The sequence below is a fragment of the Hypanus sabinus genome, chromosome 6 (assembly GCF_030144855.1).
Source record: "Hypanus sabinus isolate sHypSab1 chromosome 6, sHypSab1.hap1, whole genome shotgun sequence".
Taxonomy (NCBI): domain Eukaryota; kingdom Metazoa; phylum Chordata; class Chondrichthyes; order Myliobatiformes; family Dasyatidae; genus Hypanus; species Hypanus sabinus.
Genome location: NC_082711.1, coordinates 23559423 through 23581715, shown reverse-complemented (window position 1 = coordinate 23581715; position 22293 = coordinate 23559423). Strand labels below are relative to the sequence as shown.

The 22293-nt window shown below is 42.4% G+C and overlaps 1 protein-coding gene across 4 annotated transcripts in view; it reads right to left on the bottom strand.

Annotated features, from left to right (window-relative positions):
- Positions 1-22293, bottom strand: part of dpp6a (dipeptidyl-peptidase 6a) — a 642400-nt gene that overhangs the window by 215446 nt on the left and 404661 nt on the right. The gene's annotated exons all lie outside the window — the stretch shown is intronic.

Here is a 22293-nt window from a genome sequence, read left to right as displayed (position 1 = left end):
TCCTCTCCAGCATCATTTTCCAGGGGCCCCAATATCCACTCTCACCTCTCTTCTATTCTTCTATATCTGAAAAATCTTTCGGTACACTCTTATATATTTAAAGGCTAGCTTACCTTCACATTTCTTTTTTTCTCCTTATGGTTTTTTAGTCGCCTCCTGTTAGCTTTTAAAAGCTTCTCGGTCCTCTAACTTTCCATTAATTTTTGCTATATTATATGCCCTCTCTTGCTTTAATGCTGTCTTTGACCATCTCCTCTCTCATGCCTCAGTAATTCCCTTTACTCCGCTGTAATACTGTTAATCTGACTTTAGCTTCTTCCTCTCAAACTGCAGGATGAATTCTATCATATTATGATCACTGCCTCCTAAGGATTCTCCAACCTTTCTTATCAAATCTCGTTCATTACACAGCATCAATTGAGAATTACCTTTCCCCTAGTGTGCTCAGCCACAAGAGGTTCTAAAAAAGCCACCTCATAGCTATTCTTCAAATTCCCTCTTTTTGGATTGAGCACCAAGCTGATTTTTCCAATCTACCTGTATATTGAAATCCCCAGTGACTCAAGTGCAACACTGAGGTGCATTAAAGTCCACATGCCATTCTTCAACCCATTCCTCCAACTGGTCCAGATCCCACTGCAAGTTTTGATAGTCTTCCTCGCTGTCCACTACATCCCCAGTCCTGGTGTCACCTGCAAAACTGCTGATCCAGTTTACCACATTATCATTCAGATTGTTGATATAGATGGCAAACATCAACGGATCCAGTCCCGATCCCTACAGCACACCACTAGTCTCAATCCTCCAGTCAAAGAGGCAAACCACCTACTATCTCTCTCTCTCTGGTTTCTCCTGCAAAGCCAATATCTAATCCAATTTACTACCTCATTTGAATGCCAAGCAAACTAACCATCTTGACCACGCTCTCATGCAGAACTTTGTCAAAGACTGTGCTAATGTCCATGTAGACAACATTCACTGCTTTGCCGCCTTCATCAACATTCCTGATAACTTCCTCAAAAAGCTCTTCTCGATTCATTTGACACGACCAACCATGCACAACACCATGACGACTACCCATAATCAGTCCCAATCTATCCAGGTACTTATATATCCAGTCCATTAGCATACCTTTCAATACTTTACCCACTACTGACGACCGGCTCACCAGGTTACAATTTCCTAGCCTATTCTTAAAGACTTTGTTAAACAACGGAACCACATTAGCTATTAACCACAACGCTCTGGCACCTCACCTGTGTCTGAGGTTTTTTAAAATAACTCTGCTATTTCTGCACTATCCTCCCACAGGGTCCATGGCAACAGATGATTAGGCCCTGAGGACTTATCCACCCTAACTTGTCTCAAGACAGCAAACACCTGCTCCTCTATAATCTGAAAAGGATCCGTGAGCTCAGTGGCGTATTGACTCAACTTTGGAGACTCTGTGTCTGCCTCAAGTAAATACAGATGTGAAAAATCCATTTAAGATCTCCCACATTTTTTTCAGCTCTTTGCAAGAATACCACTCTGATCTTCTAGAGGACCAATTTTGTTCCTTGCTATCCTTTTATCTTAATATATCTGCAGAAACCTTCAGGATTCTCCTCTCCTTGTCTGCTAAAGCAACCTTATACCTTCCTTTAGCACCGCTAATTTTCTTCTTAAGTGTTCTCTTGCATTTCTTATACTCCTCAAATGCCTCATTTGTTCCAACCTGTTATGCAATTCCTTTTTCGTAATCAGGGTTTCAATATCTCTCAAAAATCAGGGTTCCCTAAACATGTTATCCTTGCCTTTCACTCTGACAGGAACACACAGACTTCTCAAATTTTCACTTCTGAATGACTTCCATTTACCAAGTACACATTTATCAGAAAATAACCCATCCCAATCCACAAATGCCAGATCCTTTCAGATACCATCAAAATTGGCTTTTCTTAGAATCTCAACTTGAGGACCTGATCTATCTTGTTTCACAATACCTTGAAACTAATAAAATTATGATCGCTGTATGCAAAGTATTCCCCTATACAGACTTCTGTCACCTGCTCTGGTTCATTCCCTGATAGGAGATTTAGCATCATATTCTCTCTAGCTGGGACTTATGTACTAATTAGGGAAACTTTCCTCAACATATTCGAAAACTCTTTCCCATCCAGCCCTTTTACACTGTGGGAGTCCCACAGTGTGGAAAGTGAAAATTACCTACTATCTCCACCTTATGTTTCTATCAACGCTCTGCGATTTCTCTACAAATACGTTCCTCAAAATTTTGCTGATTGCTGGATGCCCTATAATGTAATCTCATTAACATGGTCATACCTTTTTACTCTGCAGTAGATGAGCTTTTCAGTCTATCTTGTTTGAGCACTGCCATGACAGTTTTCCTGACTAGTAATGCCACCCTATCTCCCTTTAATCCCTCCTATCCTATCACGTCCAAAGCAATGGAACCTTGGAACACTGAGCTGCCAGTCCTACCCCTCCTGCACCCAAGTTTCACCAATGGCTACAATGTCATAATTCCATGTGTTAATCCATGCTCTAAACTCATCCACCTTTCCTACAATATTCTTTGCTTTGAAATAACTGCAGCTCAGAACATTTGTCCCACCTTGGTGAAATTTTTGATTCCTGACTTTTCATCTAGGCTTAACATCTTTCTTCAGAAGCACTCCACTATCTGTACTGGTGCTTTGGTTCCCTTCTCCCTGCAACTGTAGTTTAAACTACCCCTAGTGCAGCACTAGCAAACCTTCCCCCTCCAGTTCTGGTGTAAAGCATTCTTTCTTTTGGGTCCTACCTTCCTAGAAGAGATCTCAATGATCCAAAAATCTGAAGCACTCCCTCCTGCATCATCTTCTTAGCTACCTGTTGAACTGTATGATTGTCTTATTTTTGGCCTCACTAGCATGTGGCATAGGGAGCAATATTATACTCACAAGCCTGGAGGTCCTCTCCCTTAATTTAACACCTGATTCCTTGAAGTCACTTAGTAAAACATTGTCACTCTTTCTACCTATGTTATTAGTACCTATATGGACCAGAACCTATGGTTGCCCCTCCCACTTACTCGATCCATGATATCTCGAACCCTGGCACCCAGGAGGCAATACACCATTGGGAATCTTGTTCTCATCCACAGAACTTTCTCTTTGCTCCCCTAGCCAATGAATTCCCTATTAATACAGCTCACCTCTTCTCCCCACTGCCCTTGTGAGCCTACACCTTGTGTGTAACTACCTCCCTGTAAGTAGTGTCTATCAACCTCTCAGCCTGCTGAAAGAACCAGAGTTCATTCAGTTCCAGCTCCAATTCTTTAACACGGTCTGTCAGAAGCTGCAGCTGAATGCACTTGTTGCAGGTGTTGTTGTCAGGGACACTGGACGTCTCCCTGCCTTCCTACATCTGCAAAAGGAGCATTCCTCTATTCTGTCTGGCATCCCCACTGCTCCAAATGTGCACTAAGAAAGAAAGAAAGAATAAAGTTACAAGGAAAGATTAAAAAGTTTAGAACTGTATTCTTCAGAATTTAGAAGATTGAGAGGAGATTTGATAGGGCTATACAAAATTATGAGGGGTATAGAGAGGGTAAACGCAAGAAGGATTCTTCTACTGAGGTTGGGTGGGACTACAACTAGAGGTCATGGGTTAAGGGTGAACGGTGAGAAGTTTAAGGGGAACATGAGAGGAAACTTCTTCACTCAGAGAGTCATTGAGTCTGTGGAAGGAGCTGCCAGAACAAATGGACCATGTGAGCTTGATTTCAGTGTTTAAGAGAAGTTGGGATAGGTACATGGATAGTAGGGATATGGAGGGTGATGGTCCCAGTACAGCTTATTGGAAGCAGGCAGCTTAAATGGCTTCGGCATGTGATAGATGGGCCAAAGGGCCTGTTTCTGTGCTGTACTTCTCTATGATGTTATGACACTAATTGACAAAAAAATCTACCTGCAACCTTAGCCTCTCCTCACAGAAGCCTTGATGAACCAAAGCCTCAACTGTCCACTTTAACACTCATCTACTGTCAAAATGGCTGCTCAACTTAAACCTGACTTCTTTTTATTAAATCTTGCCAAGTTCCGAATTATATGCAATCCCGTGTCTCATTGGATGGTGTGGCCTGCAAAATGTGCCAACTACCACCATTTGCTTCTTTTAAACTCTGTCTTCATCTGTGCAATACAATGCTTCCTTGGGAATGGTGATGCACAAAACGTGATGCGTCCTTCCTCAAAGTCTCACTCGACATTACCTCTGTTTCTATAGCAACTGCCCCATCTGCAGCCCTATCACTCTATTTCTCATCCTCCTGGAAAATTAGTTTAAACCTTCCTCAACAGCTGTTGCAAACTTGCCTGGAAGGATGTTAGTCCCCTTCAGGTTCAGGTATAATCCATCCTTTGTGTACAGGTGATACATTCCCTAGAAGAGATCCCAAAAATCCTGAAATCTGAAACCCTGCTCCCTACACCAATTCCTCAGCAACACATTCATCTGCCAAATCATCCTATTCTTACCCTCACTGGATTGTAGCACAGTCAGCGATTCACAGATTTCTACCCCGGAAGTCCTGCTTTCTAGCTATCTCCCTATATTCTCTCTTCTCTCTTCCTCCCTTTTCCTACCTATGTTGTTGGTACCAATATGCATCATGACTGCTGGCTTTTCACCCTCTCCTGTTAGAATGCTGTGGACCGAGTCCGTGACATCCTTGACCCTGGCACTTGGGAGGAAACATCCATTCTCTTCAAGAGAAATGAGGAGGAATTACTTTATCTAGAGGGTGCTGAACCCTTGAAATTCATTGCCACAAAGAGTTGTGGAGGTACCAAGTCACTGGGTATTTTCAGTCAAATTGGAGTGATATTGTAAATATATTGTTTGATTAAGCATTCTTGTTCAGTTATATAATTCATTATATAAAAATAAGTGAATTGCATACGTCATGACACCGACAGGAGATACGTTTGTGTCTCGCTTAGAGTAGAAACAAACGTACACGGGTTATCTCTGGCTCCCGTCTTTTCCTTTAACGTTTTGGTGTTACAAAACATAGCACCAAGGTCAATAGGTTCTTGGTTAGTCAGGACATCAAACATTACAGAGAAGGAAGAACTTGAGAAGAATAAATCATCTATGATGAAACGGTGGAGCAGACTCGAGGGGTCAACTGGCCCAATTCTGTTCCTAAGTCTTACAGTCATGTGGTCTAACTTGTGTTTTTTCCTCTGGAGTAATGAAAGTTGAAGGGAGACTAATTTATAATACTACATTATACTATAAGATTATGAAGGCATAGATAATGTAGACAGCTGTCATTCTTTCCTCCCCAGGGTTAAAATGTCTTATGGTAGAGGACGTGCATTTAAAATGAGATGGATTAAGTTCAAAACAGATGTGCAGGGCAAGTTTCTACACAGAATGGTGGATGCACTGCCAGGTTTGTAGTGAAGGCAAGTATGTCAGAGATGTTTGAGAGTATATGAATGGGCAAATCACGAACACGAGAGATTCTGCATATGCTGGAAATCCAGATCAATACACAAACAATGCTGATGAAACTCAACAGCTCAGTCAGCATCTAGAAAGATGAATAAACATTCAATGTTTCAGGTTAAGATGCTGTTCAGACTCTTCTGTGAAGAGAAAGGAAAGCCTCATCCTGGGAGCAGGTGGGCAGAGAGTGGAAGGAATGGGACATTGTGGAGGCAGAAGGGATTAGCTTAGTCAGGTGTTTAATTTGTTTGTGTACCAAAAGTCCTGAACATGTGCTGTACTGTTCTATGTTCTACCTATATTTTGAAAGTTACTATGGTCTTATTTCATTGCCCTTCAAAACCATTTACTCTCCATAACTTCTCAACGACCTTTTTGGCCCATCATCGGAATATAGAACAAAGAACAGTACAGCACAGGACAAGCCCTTTGGTCCATGAGGCCTTGTCGATCTTTTAACCAACTCCAAGATAAATCTAACCCTTCTCTCCCACATAGCCCTCCATTTGTTTATCTAAGTGTCCATTGAAAAGTCTCTTTAATGTCCCTAATATATCAGCCTGTACCACCACCCGTTAGTGTGTACTAACTCCGTGTGCCAAAAATCTACCTCTGATATCACCGCTATTCTTCCCTCCAATCACCATAAAATTATACCTTATCATGCTAGCCATTACTACCCTGGGAAAATGGAGCAGGCTTTCTGCTCTATCTGTACTTCTCATCGTTCTATAAATCTTTCCACCAAAGTGAAATTAGATTATGGTTATGGTTATGATACCATTTATATCCCTTGGTAGAGTAGCGGTATAGTAGCAGTCAACAGTGCAAGTGGTGACTGATAGGGCTCAATTCCCAGTGCTGCCTGTAAGGAGTCTGCACTTTTCCCTGTGCTCCTGGGTTGTACTGTTAGAGTACATGAGTTATGGGTATGTTATGTTGGTGCTGGAAGTACAACAGCACTTCTGGACTGCTCAGGACAATCTTTGCTGATATGATTTGACAAAAACGATGCATTTCCCTGTATGTTTTAATGTACGTGTGACAAAGAAAGTTAATCTTTATCTTCTTTATTACAACCAAGAATAAGACCATAAGACACAGGAGCAGAAATAGGCCATTCAGTCCATTGAGTCTGCTCTGCCATTCCATCATGGTTGATCCCAGATCCCACTCAACCCCATACATCTGCCTTCTTGCCGTATCCTGTGATGCCCTGACCAATCAGGAAACAGTCAACTTCTGTCTTAAATATACCCACAGACTTGGCCTCCACCACAGTCTGTGGCAGAGAATTTCATAGATTTACCACTCTCTGGCTAACAAAAAAAATTGTCCTTGCCTCTATTTTAAAAGGTCGCCCCTCAATCACAAGGCTGTGCCCTTTAGTTCTGGATACCCAATGTTAGGAAACATCCTCTCCACATCCTGAATCACCCTCATGAACTCTCTGGACTCTCTCCCAGCCAACACATCCTTTCTGAGATATGGGGCCCAATACTCCAAGTGTAGCCTGACCAGTGTCTTATAAATGCTTAGCATTATCTCCTTGCTTTTATATTTTATTCCCTTTGAAATAAATGCCAACATTGCATTTGCCTCCCTTACCACAGACTCAGCCTGTAAATTAACCTTCTGGAGTCTTGTACGAGGATTCCCAAGTTCCTCTTCACCTCTGATGTTTGAACCTTCTCCCCATTTAGACAATAGTCTGCACTACTGTTCCTTTTACCAAAATGCATTATCACACATTCCCCAACACTGTATTCCATCAGCCACCTTTTTGCCCATTTTGCCAATTTGTCTAAGTCCTGCCGCAATCGCATTGCTTCCTCAGCACTACCTACCCCTCCACCTATCTTTGTATCCTCCGCCAACTTTGTCACAAAGCCAAATACCTGCCACCCTGGCCATTCATTTTCTCTCTTCTCATCTTTACGGAGAAGATACAGGAGCTTGAAAATCTGGACACCAAGACTCAAGAACAACTTCTTCCTCACATAGTAGAGACTTCTGAAGCAATCACTTCTTTTGCACCCACTTTCCAGTGGGACAGCCATACTCCTCTACTCTTAACTATACCTCTCACAGTTAATCTGCTGATATCACCTCAGCATTTATTTTTTCACAACTATCCTTGCTTCAAAGGCACTCGATCCTTTTTAAGCACTAGGTACTTTTAAAAAAAAATCTTTGCTTCATTCTGCTCTTTGCATTCATTGTATTTATTATTACCAGGCTTACTGATTACTCTGTGAGTATAGCTGTAAAATTGATCCCAAATCAAAACAAATAATTGCCGGCAGCCTTTGACTCCACAGAGTTGCTATACCTGCATGACAAGTCTGCAGATCCATTGATTGCTTCAAAGCTTCTAATTCCCTATTCTGATTCTTTATTAACAATTAGCAAACATACAATTATATTAGTGGTTAGCAAAGATATGACCTCCATGGCACTACATAGTGCCGTGAAATAAGCATGGATACATAACATAATCCCCCTCACTTTTACCACGTCCCCACTGACGTGATTAGTTACCGTAATACACATAATAAATGCACAGTACAACATACATGGGTCCTTCAGTAAGCTTCACACAAACAAGAAATTCCACTGCACCTTGACGTATAGGACAATAAACTAATCTGCACTGATCTGGTTGCTATCCTTTCTCAGGTTTTGACATGGACCTTCATTGGAAAAGAGTAAACAGTTGATGTTTCAGGCCAAGACCCTTTTTCAGGGCCTGATGAAGGATCTTGGCACAAAATGTTGACTGTTTACTTTTTTTTAAATAGGTGCTGCCTGGCCTGCTAAGTTCCTTCAGCACTTTGTGTGTGTTTCTTTAGATTTCCAGCATCTGCAGATTTTCTCGTGTTTGTGATGGACTTTCACTGTCGGGGGATCTTGAGTACCACTCGGTTCTGAGAGTGGAGTAATGAGAAAGAGTGTGAGTATAATTCCTCTCAGACTCATCAACATTAGGGCCACAAATGATAAAACATTACCATCGGCTAAAAACAGAACAGGACCATCTGTAGCTCCTTATGCTACAGCAGTAAAAAATAGCAGCCAGAGATGTCACAATCTATTGAATTTAGCTTCTAGAAACACTTACTGCACAACAACTATTCTTCAAATGTGTGGTATGTCACACAGCCAGATGCTGAGTGATGTTACCATGGACACCACCTTAAAGCATTCAGTAGTAAATTGAGATCTGTTTCTATTTAGGACAAACTGTGGTCAGTGCAAAAATGAAGAAATCATTAAAGCCATTCCAATACCATTGAATTCAGCTCAAATGCGGAACTGATTCCATAACCTATGGACTCACTTTTCTTACAAGTCATTATTTATTTATTATTTTCATTATTTGTTTTCTTTTGTCTTTGAACCATTTGTCTCCTTCTGCACATTGGTTGGTTGTCAGCCTTTTGTGTGGAGGCTTTCACCAATTCTATTGTATTTCCTTGTCCTGCCGTGAATGCCCGCAGGAAAATAAATCTCAGGGTTGCATATGGCGGCACAGACGTACTTTGATAACAAACTTACTTTGAACTTTGCGGAGGCTTGAAGTGTGTCAGTGACCCTCACTGACAGAATGGTTTCCCTTCTCAGGAATGGAGGGAGAGAGGATAGCTCCGTACTTCCTCATTATTTGCAATGTTCCTTTCATTGTGCACTTTCCAAGCGTCAGAACCAGGTTCATTACCACTGACTGATACAGTGTGAAGTTTGTTGTTCTGCGGCACCGGTGTGGTGCAGACGTTGCTATAAATTACAAGAATAAATCGTGCAAGGAACGGAGTAATGAGGTAGTGCTCCTGCGTACGTGGGAAATCTAAAGGCAGAGGTGAAGAAGCTGTTTCTGAATCTTTGAGTGTGGGCTTTCAGGCTCCTATACCTCCTCCCTGATGGCAGTAACAAGAAGTGGGCACGTGCTGGATGGTGAACATCGCTAATGATGGCTTCTTGAGACACTGCTTCTTGAAGATGTCCCTTCTGCCTGCAAAGAGCCCATATTTTTCCATTCTCTGCGTATTCGCTGCCTGTCTGAATGCTCCTAGATGCCACATTGTGCACAGAAAGCCTGATGACAATATCTCCTCACAGGTTTTTATTCCCACCTCTTGCAAGCCGTGTTGTGAATTCATTCAAAAAGACAAAGTGGAGATTGAACGAGCTGCTTCTAACGTTCTGACTCAGTACAAATAGAACTTAGAAAGCAGAACAGTACATCACAGTCGAAGCTCTTCAGCCCACAATGTTGTACCAACCTTTTAACCTACTCCACAATCAATCAAATCTTTCCCTAGTACATAGCCCATAAGCCTACATTATTATTTCATCCATATGGCTACCTAAGACTCTCTTAAATGGCCTTAATGTAGGACTTCCCAACCTGGGGTCCACGGACCCTTCATTTAATGGTAGGGGTCCATGGCACAAAAAAGGTTGGAAGCCCCTGCCTTCACTAGCACCCCCGGAAGTGCATTCCAGGCACTTAACACACTCTGAGTGATAAACCTACCTCTGACACCTCCTCGAAGCATTCCTCCACTCACCTCAAAATTATGCTGTCATATTCGCCATTGCCACCCTGGGGAAAAAGGCACTCTATCTATGTCTCTTATAATTTCATACACCTCTAATCCTCCTGGGAACCCTAGTTTGCCTCATAAAGCATCTTCTCTAATCCAGGCAGCATCCTGATAAATCTCCTCTGCACCCTTTCTGAAGCTTCCACCTCCTTCCTACCGTGTACATACATCTGAGGTACATGCGATCTTCAATGATGTTCCTGGAATCATCGGGTGTTTCGGGTCTTTTTCAACATCATACACCCTCCTGCAGGTGACCAAGCCGGGGCTGATCAGACCCCAGCTTGTGTCCAGGTGGCTAGCTACACATGACTCCATGGCTCCCCTCTCTTGAGCCACAGCCACCTTGAGGCCCTCTCTGCCGTATCGGTGGTATTGCGGATGGCTCTCCTCTTCCTCTCTCCCTCAATGCCCAAATTGCTGAAGGCTCTGGCTAAGGAACGTGCTGCAAATCCCCTACAACCAACCTCTACTGGGAGACACCTCACTCTCCATCCAGCCTGCCGGCAATTGCCGACCAGTCCTGCACACTTCGATAGTTTCCTTTCAAAGGCCTCTTCCAAGCGATCTTCCCATGGGACTGTCAGCTCCAGCAGCACCACTTGCTTACAATGAGGTGACCAGAACTGAACACAATATTCCAAGTGTGGTCAAAGCAGAGTTTTGTCAAGCTGTAAAAATACTTTGTGGCTCTTGAATTCAGTCCCCTAACCAATGAATGCCATACTCTTTCTTAACCACCATAACAACTTGTGACCTATATGTATTCTTATTTGTATAAACCAACTGTAAGACATTGGCCAAAGGTAACCATCTAATCCTCCAAGGTATTTATGCACAAAGGAATAAACATTCTGGTGGCTGGCAAACAATAAAAATCAATAAAACCATAATAACTATTACAGAGCTGGTCAGCATGGAAATAAGGTGGTGGAATGTGTGGAGAGTTGATGGGAATGTGGGGCGAATCGAATGAGATTGGTGAAGGATTAGTAATAGTTGGGACTTTCAGAATCAGAATCAGGTTTATTATCATTGATATATGCTGTGAAATTTGTTGTTTTGCAGCAGCAGTACAGTGTAACATAAGAAATAGTGTAAGTTACAATAAGGAACTCAGGTCCCTGTTAAACCTTTTCATCTCACTCTAGACTAGTGCACCCAAGTTTTGGTTTCCCTACTCTGCAGAAAAAACTGTAATTATTCACCTTATCTATGCCTCTTATAATATTGACATTTCTATAATGTTGCCACTCATCCTACTACATTTGAAGAATTAAAGACCTAGACTTAGAAACCTAGAAAACCTACAGCACAATACAGGCCCTTTGACCCACAAAGTTGTGCTGAACATGTCCCTACCTCAGAAATTACTAGGCTTACCTATAGCCCTCGATTTCTCTAAGTTCCTTGTATCTATCCAGAAGTCTCTTAAAAGACCCTATCGTATCCACCTCCACCACTGTTGCCGACAGCCCATTCCGCTCACTCACCACTCTCTGAATAAAAAACTTACCCCTGGCATCTCCTCTGTATCTACTCCCCAGCACCTTAAACCTGTGTCCTCTTGTGGCAACCATTTCAGCCCTGGGAAAAAGCCTCTGACTATCCACACGATCAATGCCTCTCATCATCTTATATAACTCTATCAGGTCACCTATCATCCTCTTTCACTCCAAAGAAAAAAGACTGAGTTCAGTCAACCTGTCTTCGTAAGGCATGATCCCCAATCTAGGCAACATCCATGTAAATCTCTGCACCCTTTCTATGGTTTCCACATCCTTCCTGTAGTGAGGTGACCAAAACTGAGCACAGTACTCCAAGTGGGGTCTGACCAGGGTCCTATATAGCTGCAACATTACCTCTCGGCTCCTAAATTCAATTCCACAACTGATGAAGGCCAATACACCATATGCCTTCTTAACCACAGAGTCAACCTGCACAGATGCTTTGAGCATCCTATGGACTCGGATCCCAAGATCCCTCTGATCCTCCACACTGCTAAGAGTCTTACCGTTAATACTATATTCTGCCATCATATTTGACTTGTTAACCTCTCCCTATAACTCAGGCCTTCTTGTCCTGGCCTTCATCGAAAATCTTTCCTGCACTCTTTCTAATTTAAATACATCTTTCCTCTAACCAGTTGATCAAAACTGTACACAGTATTGCAAGCGTGGCCTCACCAACAACTTATAAAACAGTGACATAATATCAATCTGTACTCAATGCTCTAACTGGTGAAGGACAGCCTTTCTTCAAAATCTACATTATCATCACTTTGTCGTGAAATGTGTTGCTTTGCAGCAGCAATTCACTGTAATACATAAAATAAAATATTACAAGTTACAACTTTTCATTAATCATTAATTGATCATTAATGGAGAATGTGTGGAGCAGGTTAAGACCTACAAGTATCTGGGAGTGCAGTTAGACGAGAAGCTAGACTGGACTGCCAACACAGATGCCCTGTGCAGGAAAGCACAGAGTCAACTGTACTTCCTCAGAAGGCTGGCGTCATTCAATGTTTGTAGTGAGATGCTGAAGATGTTTTATCGGTCAGTTGTGGAGAGCGCCCTCTTCTTTGTGGTGGCATGCTGGGGAGGCAGCATTAAGAAGAGGGACGCCTCACGTCTTAATAAGCTGGTAAGGAAGGCGGGCTCTGTCGTGGGCACAGAACTGGAGAGTATGACATCAGGCGCTGAGTAGGCTACGGTCAATCATGGAAAACCCTGAACATCCTCTGCACAGCACCATCCAGAGACAGAGAAGCAGCTTCAGCGGCAGGTTGCTGTCAATGCAATGCTCCTCAGACTGGATGAAGAGATCATTACCCCCCAACGCCATTCGGCTCTACAATTCAACCACCAGGGGCAAGACATTTTAAAGTGCCGGGGTTAGGACTGAGCTTAAGTTACCACTCAATGCACTTTATTAACTATTTAAGAACTTTTTAAAAGCTATTTATTAATGCTTTTTGGGAGGGTGATTTTAGATGCATGTCATATTTATATTGAGTTAAATACTTATGTAATTAGTTTTGCTACAATAAATGTATGGGACACTGGAAAAATGTTGAATTTCCCCTTGGGGATGAATAAAGTATCTATCTATCTATCTAAGAAATATAAAAATTAAATAAGTAGAGCAAAATAGTGAGGTAGTGTTGAGGGGTTCACAGACCATTCAGTGGAGGGGAAGAGCTGCTCCTAGAATGTTGAACATTCATGCAATCTTTAGGCGACAGATGGAAATCAGGAGAAGAGAGAGTTTCCTGGATGGCGAGTGTCCTCAATGATAGATGCTGCCTTCACGAGGCATTGTCTTCCCTAATAGTCAAAATGGATTCTTTAGTCGGAAGGGCCTGTTTCCAACCTGCATGACTCTGTAATAAGCTCTGCTGTCCTCTTGTGGAATGGCAGAGCAGGTCTGAGAGCCGGCATGACCAGCTCGTGTTCCTATACCTTTTGTTATAACCAAGCCATCAGCATCCAATGGAGATGAAAGGTTGGACACTGAAAGACTATACTCATAGGTATTTGATGACTGTAACATTAGAGAGTTGTCAGTGAGAGAGATCAGAAGAGATATTCAGTAAGAGTATTCTCCAGCTGAGTCCTATTATATATTTTCAGAGAAACACAGAATTCTTTTCTTGACCCTGTCACTTCCTGTGTTGAATTATACTACAGCACACAGTAAGGACTGCCGAGCGCATCATTGAAGCCTCCCTGCTCTCTATTGTGGACCTGTACTCTTCCAGGTTGAAGAAGAGGGCGGGGAACATCATAAAGGACTCCTTCCATCCTGCGCATGGACTGTTTGAACTGCTTCCATCTGGTAGGCGCTTCAGATCCCTCCAGACTAAGACTAATAGGCACTGGAGAAGTTTTTTCCCTACTGCGGTCACTTTGCTGAACTGTTAACTGCCGGTTAACTGTCGGCTAACTATTACTTGGATTGCACTACTTGTATGTATAATCTATATTTTCATTTATATTTATCATTATTATTGTTATGAGCAGAGAGACAACATCTGCCGGAAGTAAATTCCTTGTATGTGTACAGGTACTTGGCGATTAAAGTCTGATTCTGATTCTGATTCTGGAGCAGTCCCTGAGTGGCCAGCTCAGGATGTCACCTCTGTCTTGGTGTGTTGCTTCATTACCCCGTACAGTCCAAGCGTCAGCACAGATGTATCCAGTTTATACTCATTTATCACAGAGTCAAACAGAGCAAAACATTTCTTCCACTCACCACATTCCAGCTGGCCTTTCTGCCTATCTACGCTAATCTTATCTGCCTGCTGAAAGACTGTGGCTTCACGCAGTAAGACGAAATAGTTCAGGTGGAGGGCTGGTGGCTGGGGAAGGAGAGCAGAAATAGCCCTATAACTGAAGAGGAGGAACAGGAACTGAAGAACGGTTCAGTGAGGCTGAATCACTCACGGGACATTTAGTTGCACAGAAAGACATGATTATTGGAGGCAGTTCTCAATCCGAGAGGGAGAAGGGACAGAGAGAGGGAAAGAGGGAGAGAGGAGCAGGGAGTGTGGGGGGAGGGAGAGAGGGGGATGGAAGGGGAGGGAGGGGAGAGGGAGAGGGGGAGGGGGATGGGGATAGGGAGGGAGAGGGAGTGAGATTTTTCATTTTACCACATGCACACCAACTATCAGCCACCTACCCTAATGCTCTTTTATGTTCTTTATATGCTCAATACCTCCCACCCAGATACTACCACTTTTCCACATGCTAGGAGCATTTTACAGTCATTCAACCTACCACCTATTTACACTAATCTGATCAACAACACACACAAAATGCTGGTGGAACGCAGCAGGCCAGGCAGCATCTATAGGGAGAAGCACTGTCGACGTTTCGGTCCGAGACCCTTCGTCAGGACAGTGCTTCTCCCTGTAGATGCTGCCTGACCTGCTGTGTTCCACCAGCATTTTGTGTGTGTTGTTGTTTGAATTTCCAGCATCTGCAGATTTCCTCGTGTACACTGATCTGATCCTAGTTTTTCATTCTCTCCGCATTACCATGACGATTCCAATGCTCACCCATACACTACAGGCAATTTACATCAGACAATTAACCTACCGACATGCACGCATGTCTTTTGAATGTGAGAGGAAACTGGTGCAGCCAGGGAAAACCCATGGGGTCACAGGAAGAACTGAAAGGGCCTCTTGTACGATAACTGTGACTATGTTGCCACCCACAGCTCCAATCTGATAATTAAATTTGCTGATGACACTACATTGGTTGGCCTAATCTCAAACAATAGTGAGGCGGCCTCCAGGGAAGAAGTCATTTCTCTGACACAGTGGTGTCAAGAAAATAATCTCTCCCTCAATGTCGCAAAAACAAAGGAGCTGGTTGTGGATTACCGGAGGAATGGAGACAGGCTAACCCCTATTGACATCAATGGATCTGGGGATGAGAGGGTAAACAGCTTTAAGCTCCTTGGCACATCACCGAGGACCTCACATGGTCTGTACACACCAGCTGTGTGGTGAAAAAGGCACAACAGTGCCTCTTTTACCTCAGATAGTTGAGGAAGTTTGGTATGGGCCCCCAAATCCTAAGAAGTTTCTACAGGGGCACAATTGAGAGCATCCTGACTGGTTGCATCACCGCCTGGTATGGGAACTGTACTTCCCTCAATCACAGGACTCTGCAGAGAGTGATGTGGACAGCCCAGCGCATCCATAGTTGTGAACTTCCCGTGATTCAGGACATTTACAAAGTCAGGTGTGACAAAAGGGCCCGAAGAATCATTGGGGACCCAAGTCACCCCAACCACAAACTATTCCAGCTGCTACCATCTGGGAAACGGTACCGCAGCATAAAAGCCAGGACCAACAGGCTCCGGGACAGCTTCTTCCACCAGGCCATCAGACTGATTAACTCACGCTGATTTGAGTGTATTTCTATGTTGCATTGACAGTTCTATTTATTATGAATTATTATAAATTACTATGATTGCACATTGCACATTTAGGTGGAGATGTAACCTAAAGATTTTTACTCCTCACGTATGTGAAGGATGTAAGAAATAAAGTCAATTCAATTCAATAAAATGGACACAACCTCACAATCTACCTTAAGATCTTGCAATTTATCAAATACGTTCACTGCACTCTCTTCATAGCTTTCACAATTTAATTCTGTGTTGTTATTGTTTTACCTTCATCAAGCTCAATGCACTGTGTAATGATTCGAACAGTATGCACGACAAGCTTTTCACTGTATCTCAGCACATGTAATAATGTTGAACCAATACCAACTTGCAAACACCGTGCAGACAACACTGAAGGCCAGGGATTGAACCTGAGTCTCTGATGTTGTGAGGCACCAGCTGTGTCGGCTGCACTACAATGTCATCCCCTGTATGCGGGAGATGAACCTTTCTTATTAAGTGTGAAATGAAGAACCAGTTGTGCTATTATTTAGTCACTCTAACCAGAAGCCTTCATCTGCTCTAGAAGTGAAGGAACAATTCAGAAGAAGTCACCTGGCATTGAAGGAACAAGACAGATAGCTGGATATTTGGAATTTAATCTTAATGAGCTGGAAAATGATTTCCTTTTCATTGGCCATTCTCTTTCACCCACAAGAACTTTGCTCCTTTTTAACCAGCTTTAGCTCTCATTCTTCTTGTCACTCATACCATTTTAAGAGAAAATAAATGTGGTGGTTGCATCTTTTGCTATAACACAGTGACAAATCGATATTTATCCTGCAGATTATACTTTTGGTCATTATGTCCTGCTTAGTATTCGCCACCTATTGCAGCAAAATGGCTTTTGTCGCAGTGCAATATAATTCAATCGTTCTCAGTATTTCAGGCACAGTTTCAATTATGTGGAAGCAAGTGATTGAAATATTACAATTATTAACTATCTTGTGAGTATTGATCAGGTAAGGAGGGGATTGTAAGTTGTCTAGGAATCTCTAGTTTCCCTATGGACTTTAGCAAGGCCTTTGACAAGGATCCCCAGGGGATGCTGATTACATTGCCTGGGATCCACGGTGAGCAAGCCAAACAGAACAGCACAGCTCATTCAGTAAGCGACCCTTCAGCCCACAATGTTCTGCTGAAACAATGAAATTAGTAATCAAATAGCTTACTAAACGAATCACTTCTGCCTACACAATATCCCTATCCTCCATTTTCCTCACATTCATGTGCCTATCTCTTATAAGTCCCTATTGTTTTTGCCTGTACCATCACCCCAGGCAGAGAATACCAGACAGTCATCACTTTCTGAGTAAAAAAACCTTGCCCCTCACATCTCCTTTGAAATGACCAGCTCCCACCTTAAACGCATGCCTTCTGGTATTAGACATTCCAACCCTTGGAAAAAGATACTGTCTCTAGACTCTATTTAAGCCTCTCATAATCTTATAAATCTCTGTCTGATCTCCCCTCAGCCTCCAGCACCCCAGAGAAAACAGCTTAAGTTTGTCCAACCTTTCGCTGTAGCACATGCCCTCTGGTCCAGGCAACATCCCAGTAAATTCCTAAAAAACTGGCTTGGTGGTAGGGGTCAGAAGACCATAAGACAAGGGAGCAGAATTAGGCCATTCAGCCCACTGAAGCTGCTCCATCATTTCATCATGGCTGATCCCGGATCCCACTCAACCCCATACACCTGCCTTCTTGTCATATTCTTTGATGCCTTGACTGATCAGAGAACTATCAACTTCTGTCTTAAACATACACACGGACTTGGCTTCCACCACAGTCTGTGGCAAAGCCTTCCACAGATTCACTATTCCCTGGCTAAAAAATATTCCTGTCTTGTCTCTGTTCTGAAAGGTCACCCCTCAATTTTGAGGCAGTGCCTTCTAGTTCTAGATACCCCCACCATGGGAAACATCCTCTCCACATCCACCCTATCTAGTCCTTTCAACATTTGGTAGGTTTCAATGATATCCCCATGCATTCTTCTAAATTCCAGTGAGTACAGGCCCAAATTAGCCAAACACTCCTCATATGTTAACCCCTTCATTCCCGGAATCATCCATGTGAGCCTCCTCTGGACTCTCTCCAATGACAACCCATCCTTTCTGAGATATGGGGCCAGAAACTGTTGACAATACTCCAAGTGAAGCCTGACTGGTGTCTTATAAAGGCTCAGCATTATCTCCTTGCTTTTATATTTTATTCTCCTGGAAATTGCAATTGCCTTCTTTACCACAGACTCAACTTGTAAATTAACCTTCTGGGAGTCTTGCACAAGGACTCCTAAATCCCTCTCCACCTCTGATGTTTGAACCTTCTCCCCAGTTAGACCACATTTTAGATCACATTATTGTTCCTTTTACCAAAATGCATTATCATACATTTCCCAACACTGTATTCTATCTGCCACTTTTTTGCCCATTCTTCCAATTTGTCTAAGTCCTGCTAAACATTGCTTCCTCAGCACAACCTACCCCTCCGCCTATCCTCGTATCATCTGCAAATTTTGCCACAAAGCCATCAATTCCATTATCCAAAACAATGACAAACAATGTGAAAAGTAGCGGTCCCAATACTGACCTCTAGGGAACACCACAAGTCATTGGCAACCAACCAGAAAAGGCCTCTTTTATTCCCACTCGCTGCTTTCTGTCTGTCAGCTGTTCCTCTATCCATGCCAGTATCTTTCATCTAATACCATAGGATTTTATCTTGTTAACCAGCGTCATGTGTGGCCCGCTATCAAATGCCTTCTGAAAATCCAAGTAAATGACATCCACTGCCTCTCCTTTGTCCATCCTGCTTGTTATTTCCTTGAAGAACTCTGACAGACTCTCCCACAAGATTTTCCTTTACAGAAACCATGCTGACTTTGACTTATTTTATCTCTAGTCTCCAAGTACTGTGAAACCTCATCCTTAATAACTAGACTCCAACACTGTTCAGCCACTGAGGTTAGGCTAACTGGCCTACAATTTCCTTTCTTTTGCCTTCTTAAAGAGCTGAGTGATATTTGCAATTTCCCAGTCCTCCGGGACCATGCCAGAATCAAGTGATTCTTGAAAGATCATGACCAATACTTCTGTTAGATCTTCAGCAACCTCTCTCAGGACTCTGGGTTGTAGTCCATCTGGTCCAGGTGACGTATTCATCTTTGAGTTTGTCTAGTACTTTTTCCTTTGTATTAGCAATGACACTCATTCCTGCTTCCTGACACTCATGGACTTCTGGCACACTGCTAGTGTCTTCCACAGTGAAGACTGATGCAAAGTACCCATTAAATTCATTCCCCAGCCCAACCATGGCACTCATTCTTTGCTACACTCCACCCTCCCGCGGTCTGTAGCAGCAATGTAGCATAGAAGCAAATACTTCAGTCTTAGTGGACTACGCTCTAGATGGTAGGAAGGGCTGCGTATGTAATGGCTGAGTCTTCATCCCTCAGAGGCCCTTTTTGATCCTGCACATTGGAGGCACCATACCATACCGTAACCAGTCTGAATTCTCACCACCATTCATCTGCAGAAATTTGCTGGAGTCTTTGCTGATACACCAAATCTCCTCAAACCCCTAGTTGTGCCTCATTCACAACTAAGCTTGTCCCATTACCTGTGTTTGGCCCTTATACTTCTGAATCTTTCCCATGCATGTGCCTGTTCAAGTACCTTTAAAATGCTGCTAATGTACCTGTCTCAATCACTTCCTCCAGCAGCTCATTCCATATACTGGCCAGCCTCTGGATGAAACGGTTGCCCCTCAGGTTCCTATTAAATCTTTCCCATCTCACCTTAAACCAATACCCTCCAGTTCTTGATTATCTAACCCTGAGATAAAGAATATGTGCATTTATTCCCCTCATAACACAAGAAAAGTTGTGAAAGGATGGGCTTTGTTCATTGTTGAAGTGGTTAATTGAAAAAAAAACAAAACTGCTCAGAGACTGAGCATGGGGAGCTTGACACTATGTGATGCGCTAACCACAATAACAAAGTTCTATGCCAAATAAAGCACATTCGATCCTTTAGTAAGAAACGAGCAAAGGTGAACAATTTTGTGATGATAAAAAAACTAATGAAACTAAAACTAGTGATATAACAAAATAATGAAGTTAGCAGTACTAAGCATTGGGGATCGCAATGTATTTATGCATTCTTAAGCATAATTAGGTGGTCAACAGAAAAATATCACCCCGTGGATTACCCCTTGGCTCTACGTAGACTAAACTGACCCTATACGAAGTGTGAATACGTAAGTATACTCTTCACTTCTGCGATACCCAAACCAACGTGACAAAATTACCCATAATAAATACACAACACAGAATACATATAGACAGACAAAAATAGATACATGATCCTACAATTGGAGAGGAAAAATAGTAGATGTCTTAAATTTTGGAGCCAATGGAAGGCTTCCTGAGATCTTTGGATTTCAAATCTTGAGAATATAGAGAAAGGAAGTAACCTCTTGATTTAATAGCATGGGCTAAGGTTGAGTAGAAATGTTTCACTCACTGAGCTGCTGTGATCTGGGAAAACGTGACAGAAGGAATGATGAGTTTGAAGTAATCTGGACATTTGATTATAAGTGAAAAATTCATCAGGTTAAAGTAAAAATGTAGGAATATGAGCCTAAAGCATGACTATATCTCAAATATTCCATGCATGTACCAAGGGTTGACCTTATTCTGTGCTGCAGACAGTGAAGATCTTGAATAAGCAGAATACTTCAGACAGGAGAATGAGTTTCTATAATATTAATAACACCAATCATATTAAACCAACTCTCCTCGCACTCCAGCTTCAGATCAAATATTACGACAGAATTCCTTCGTTAAGTACTTTAATTGGACACATTTCTTTACCCACTAAGTATTGTCTGTTTTATTAATGGAATTAGTTCACTTCAAGCTGAATATTATTTAAAGGCAAAATAATTCTCTTATCCAACTTTGCCAAGTTCAATGATGGTGCAGCTTCCCCACCAGCATTACTCTCAATTAGGTCAGTCTGATTCAGTTCTAAAACTGTCATGCTGGAAATGCAGAGGAAGACTGTGTATTAAATTTAAGCATTTGCCTTGGCTTCATGCTGAGGCAATCCACGCCTCATTCTCCTGCTCTTTCCATAAACCTCTCAGCTGCAGCAATTATTTCCCATTTGAACCAAAGGGTCATTACAATACCAAAGGAGGCTATTCACCCCTATCCAATTCATGCCTGATCTCTGCTGTAGCAAACCGGTCATATTCCAGTCATTTGCTGGATTTGAGTCAAAATTGTCATTTTTTATCATAGAATTGTAGAAGAGTACAGCACAGAAACAGTCCCTTTGACCCACCTCGTTCATGCTAAAACCATTTAAACTGCTTACTCCCATTGACCTGCACCGGAATCATAGCACTTTATACTTTAACTATCCACATATCCATCCAAACTTTGCTTAAATGTTGAAATCGAGTTCGCATACAGAACTTGTGCTGACAACTCGTTCCATATTCTCACGACCCTCTGAGTGAAGGAGGTCATATTCTGCTTAAACTTTTCACCTTTCATCCTTAACCCATGACCTCTGGTTGTAGTCCCATTGTATCTCAGTTGAAAAAGGCTGCTTGCATTTACCCTTTCTATACCCCTCATAATTTTGTAAACCTCTATCATATCTCACCTCAATTTTCTACATTCTAAGGAATGAAGACCTAACCCATTCAATCTTTCCTTATAGCTCAGGTTCTCTAGACCCAGCAACATCCTTGTAAATTTTCACTGTACTTTTTCAACCTTATTAATATCTTTCCTCTAGGTAGCTGACCAAAACTGCACCCAATACTCCACCAGTATCTTATACAATTTCAAGGTAACATCCCATCCTCTGTGCTCAGTACTTTAATTTATGAAGGCCAATGTTTTAAAAGTTTTCTTTATGACCCCATCTACCTGTAATGCCACTTGTCTTGTAGTTTAACCATACAACCATATAACAATTACAGAACAGAAATAGGCCATCTCGACCCTTCTAGTCCGTGCCGGATGCTTACTCTCACCTAGTCCCATTGACCTGCACTCAGCCCATAACCCTCCATTCCTTTCCTGTCCATATACCTATCCAAATTTTTTTTAAATGACAAAATTGAACCTGCCTCTACCACTTCTACTGGAAGCTCATTCCACACAGCTACCACTCTCTGAGTAAAGAAGTTCCCCCTCATGTTA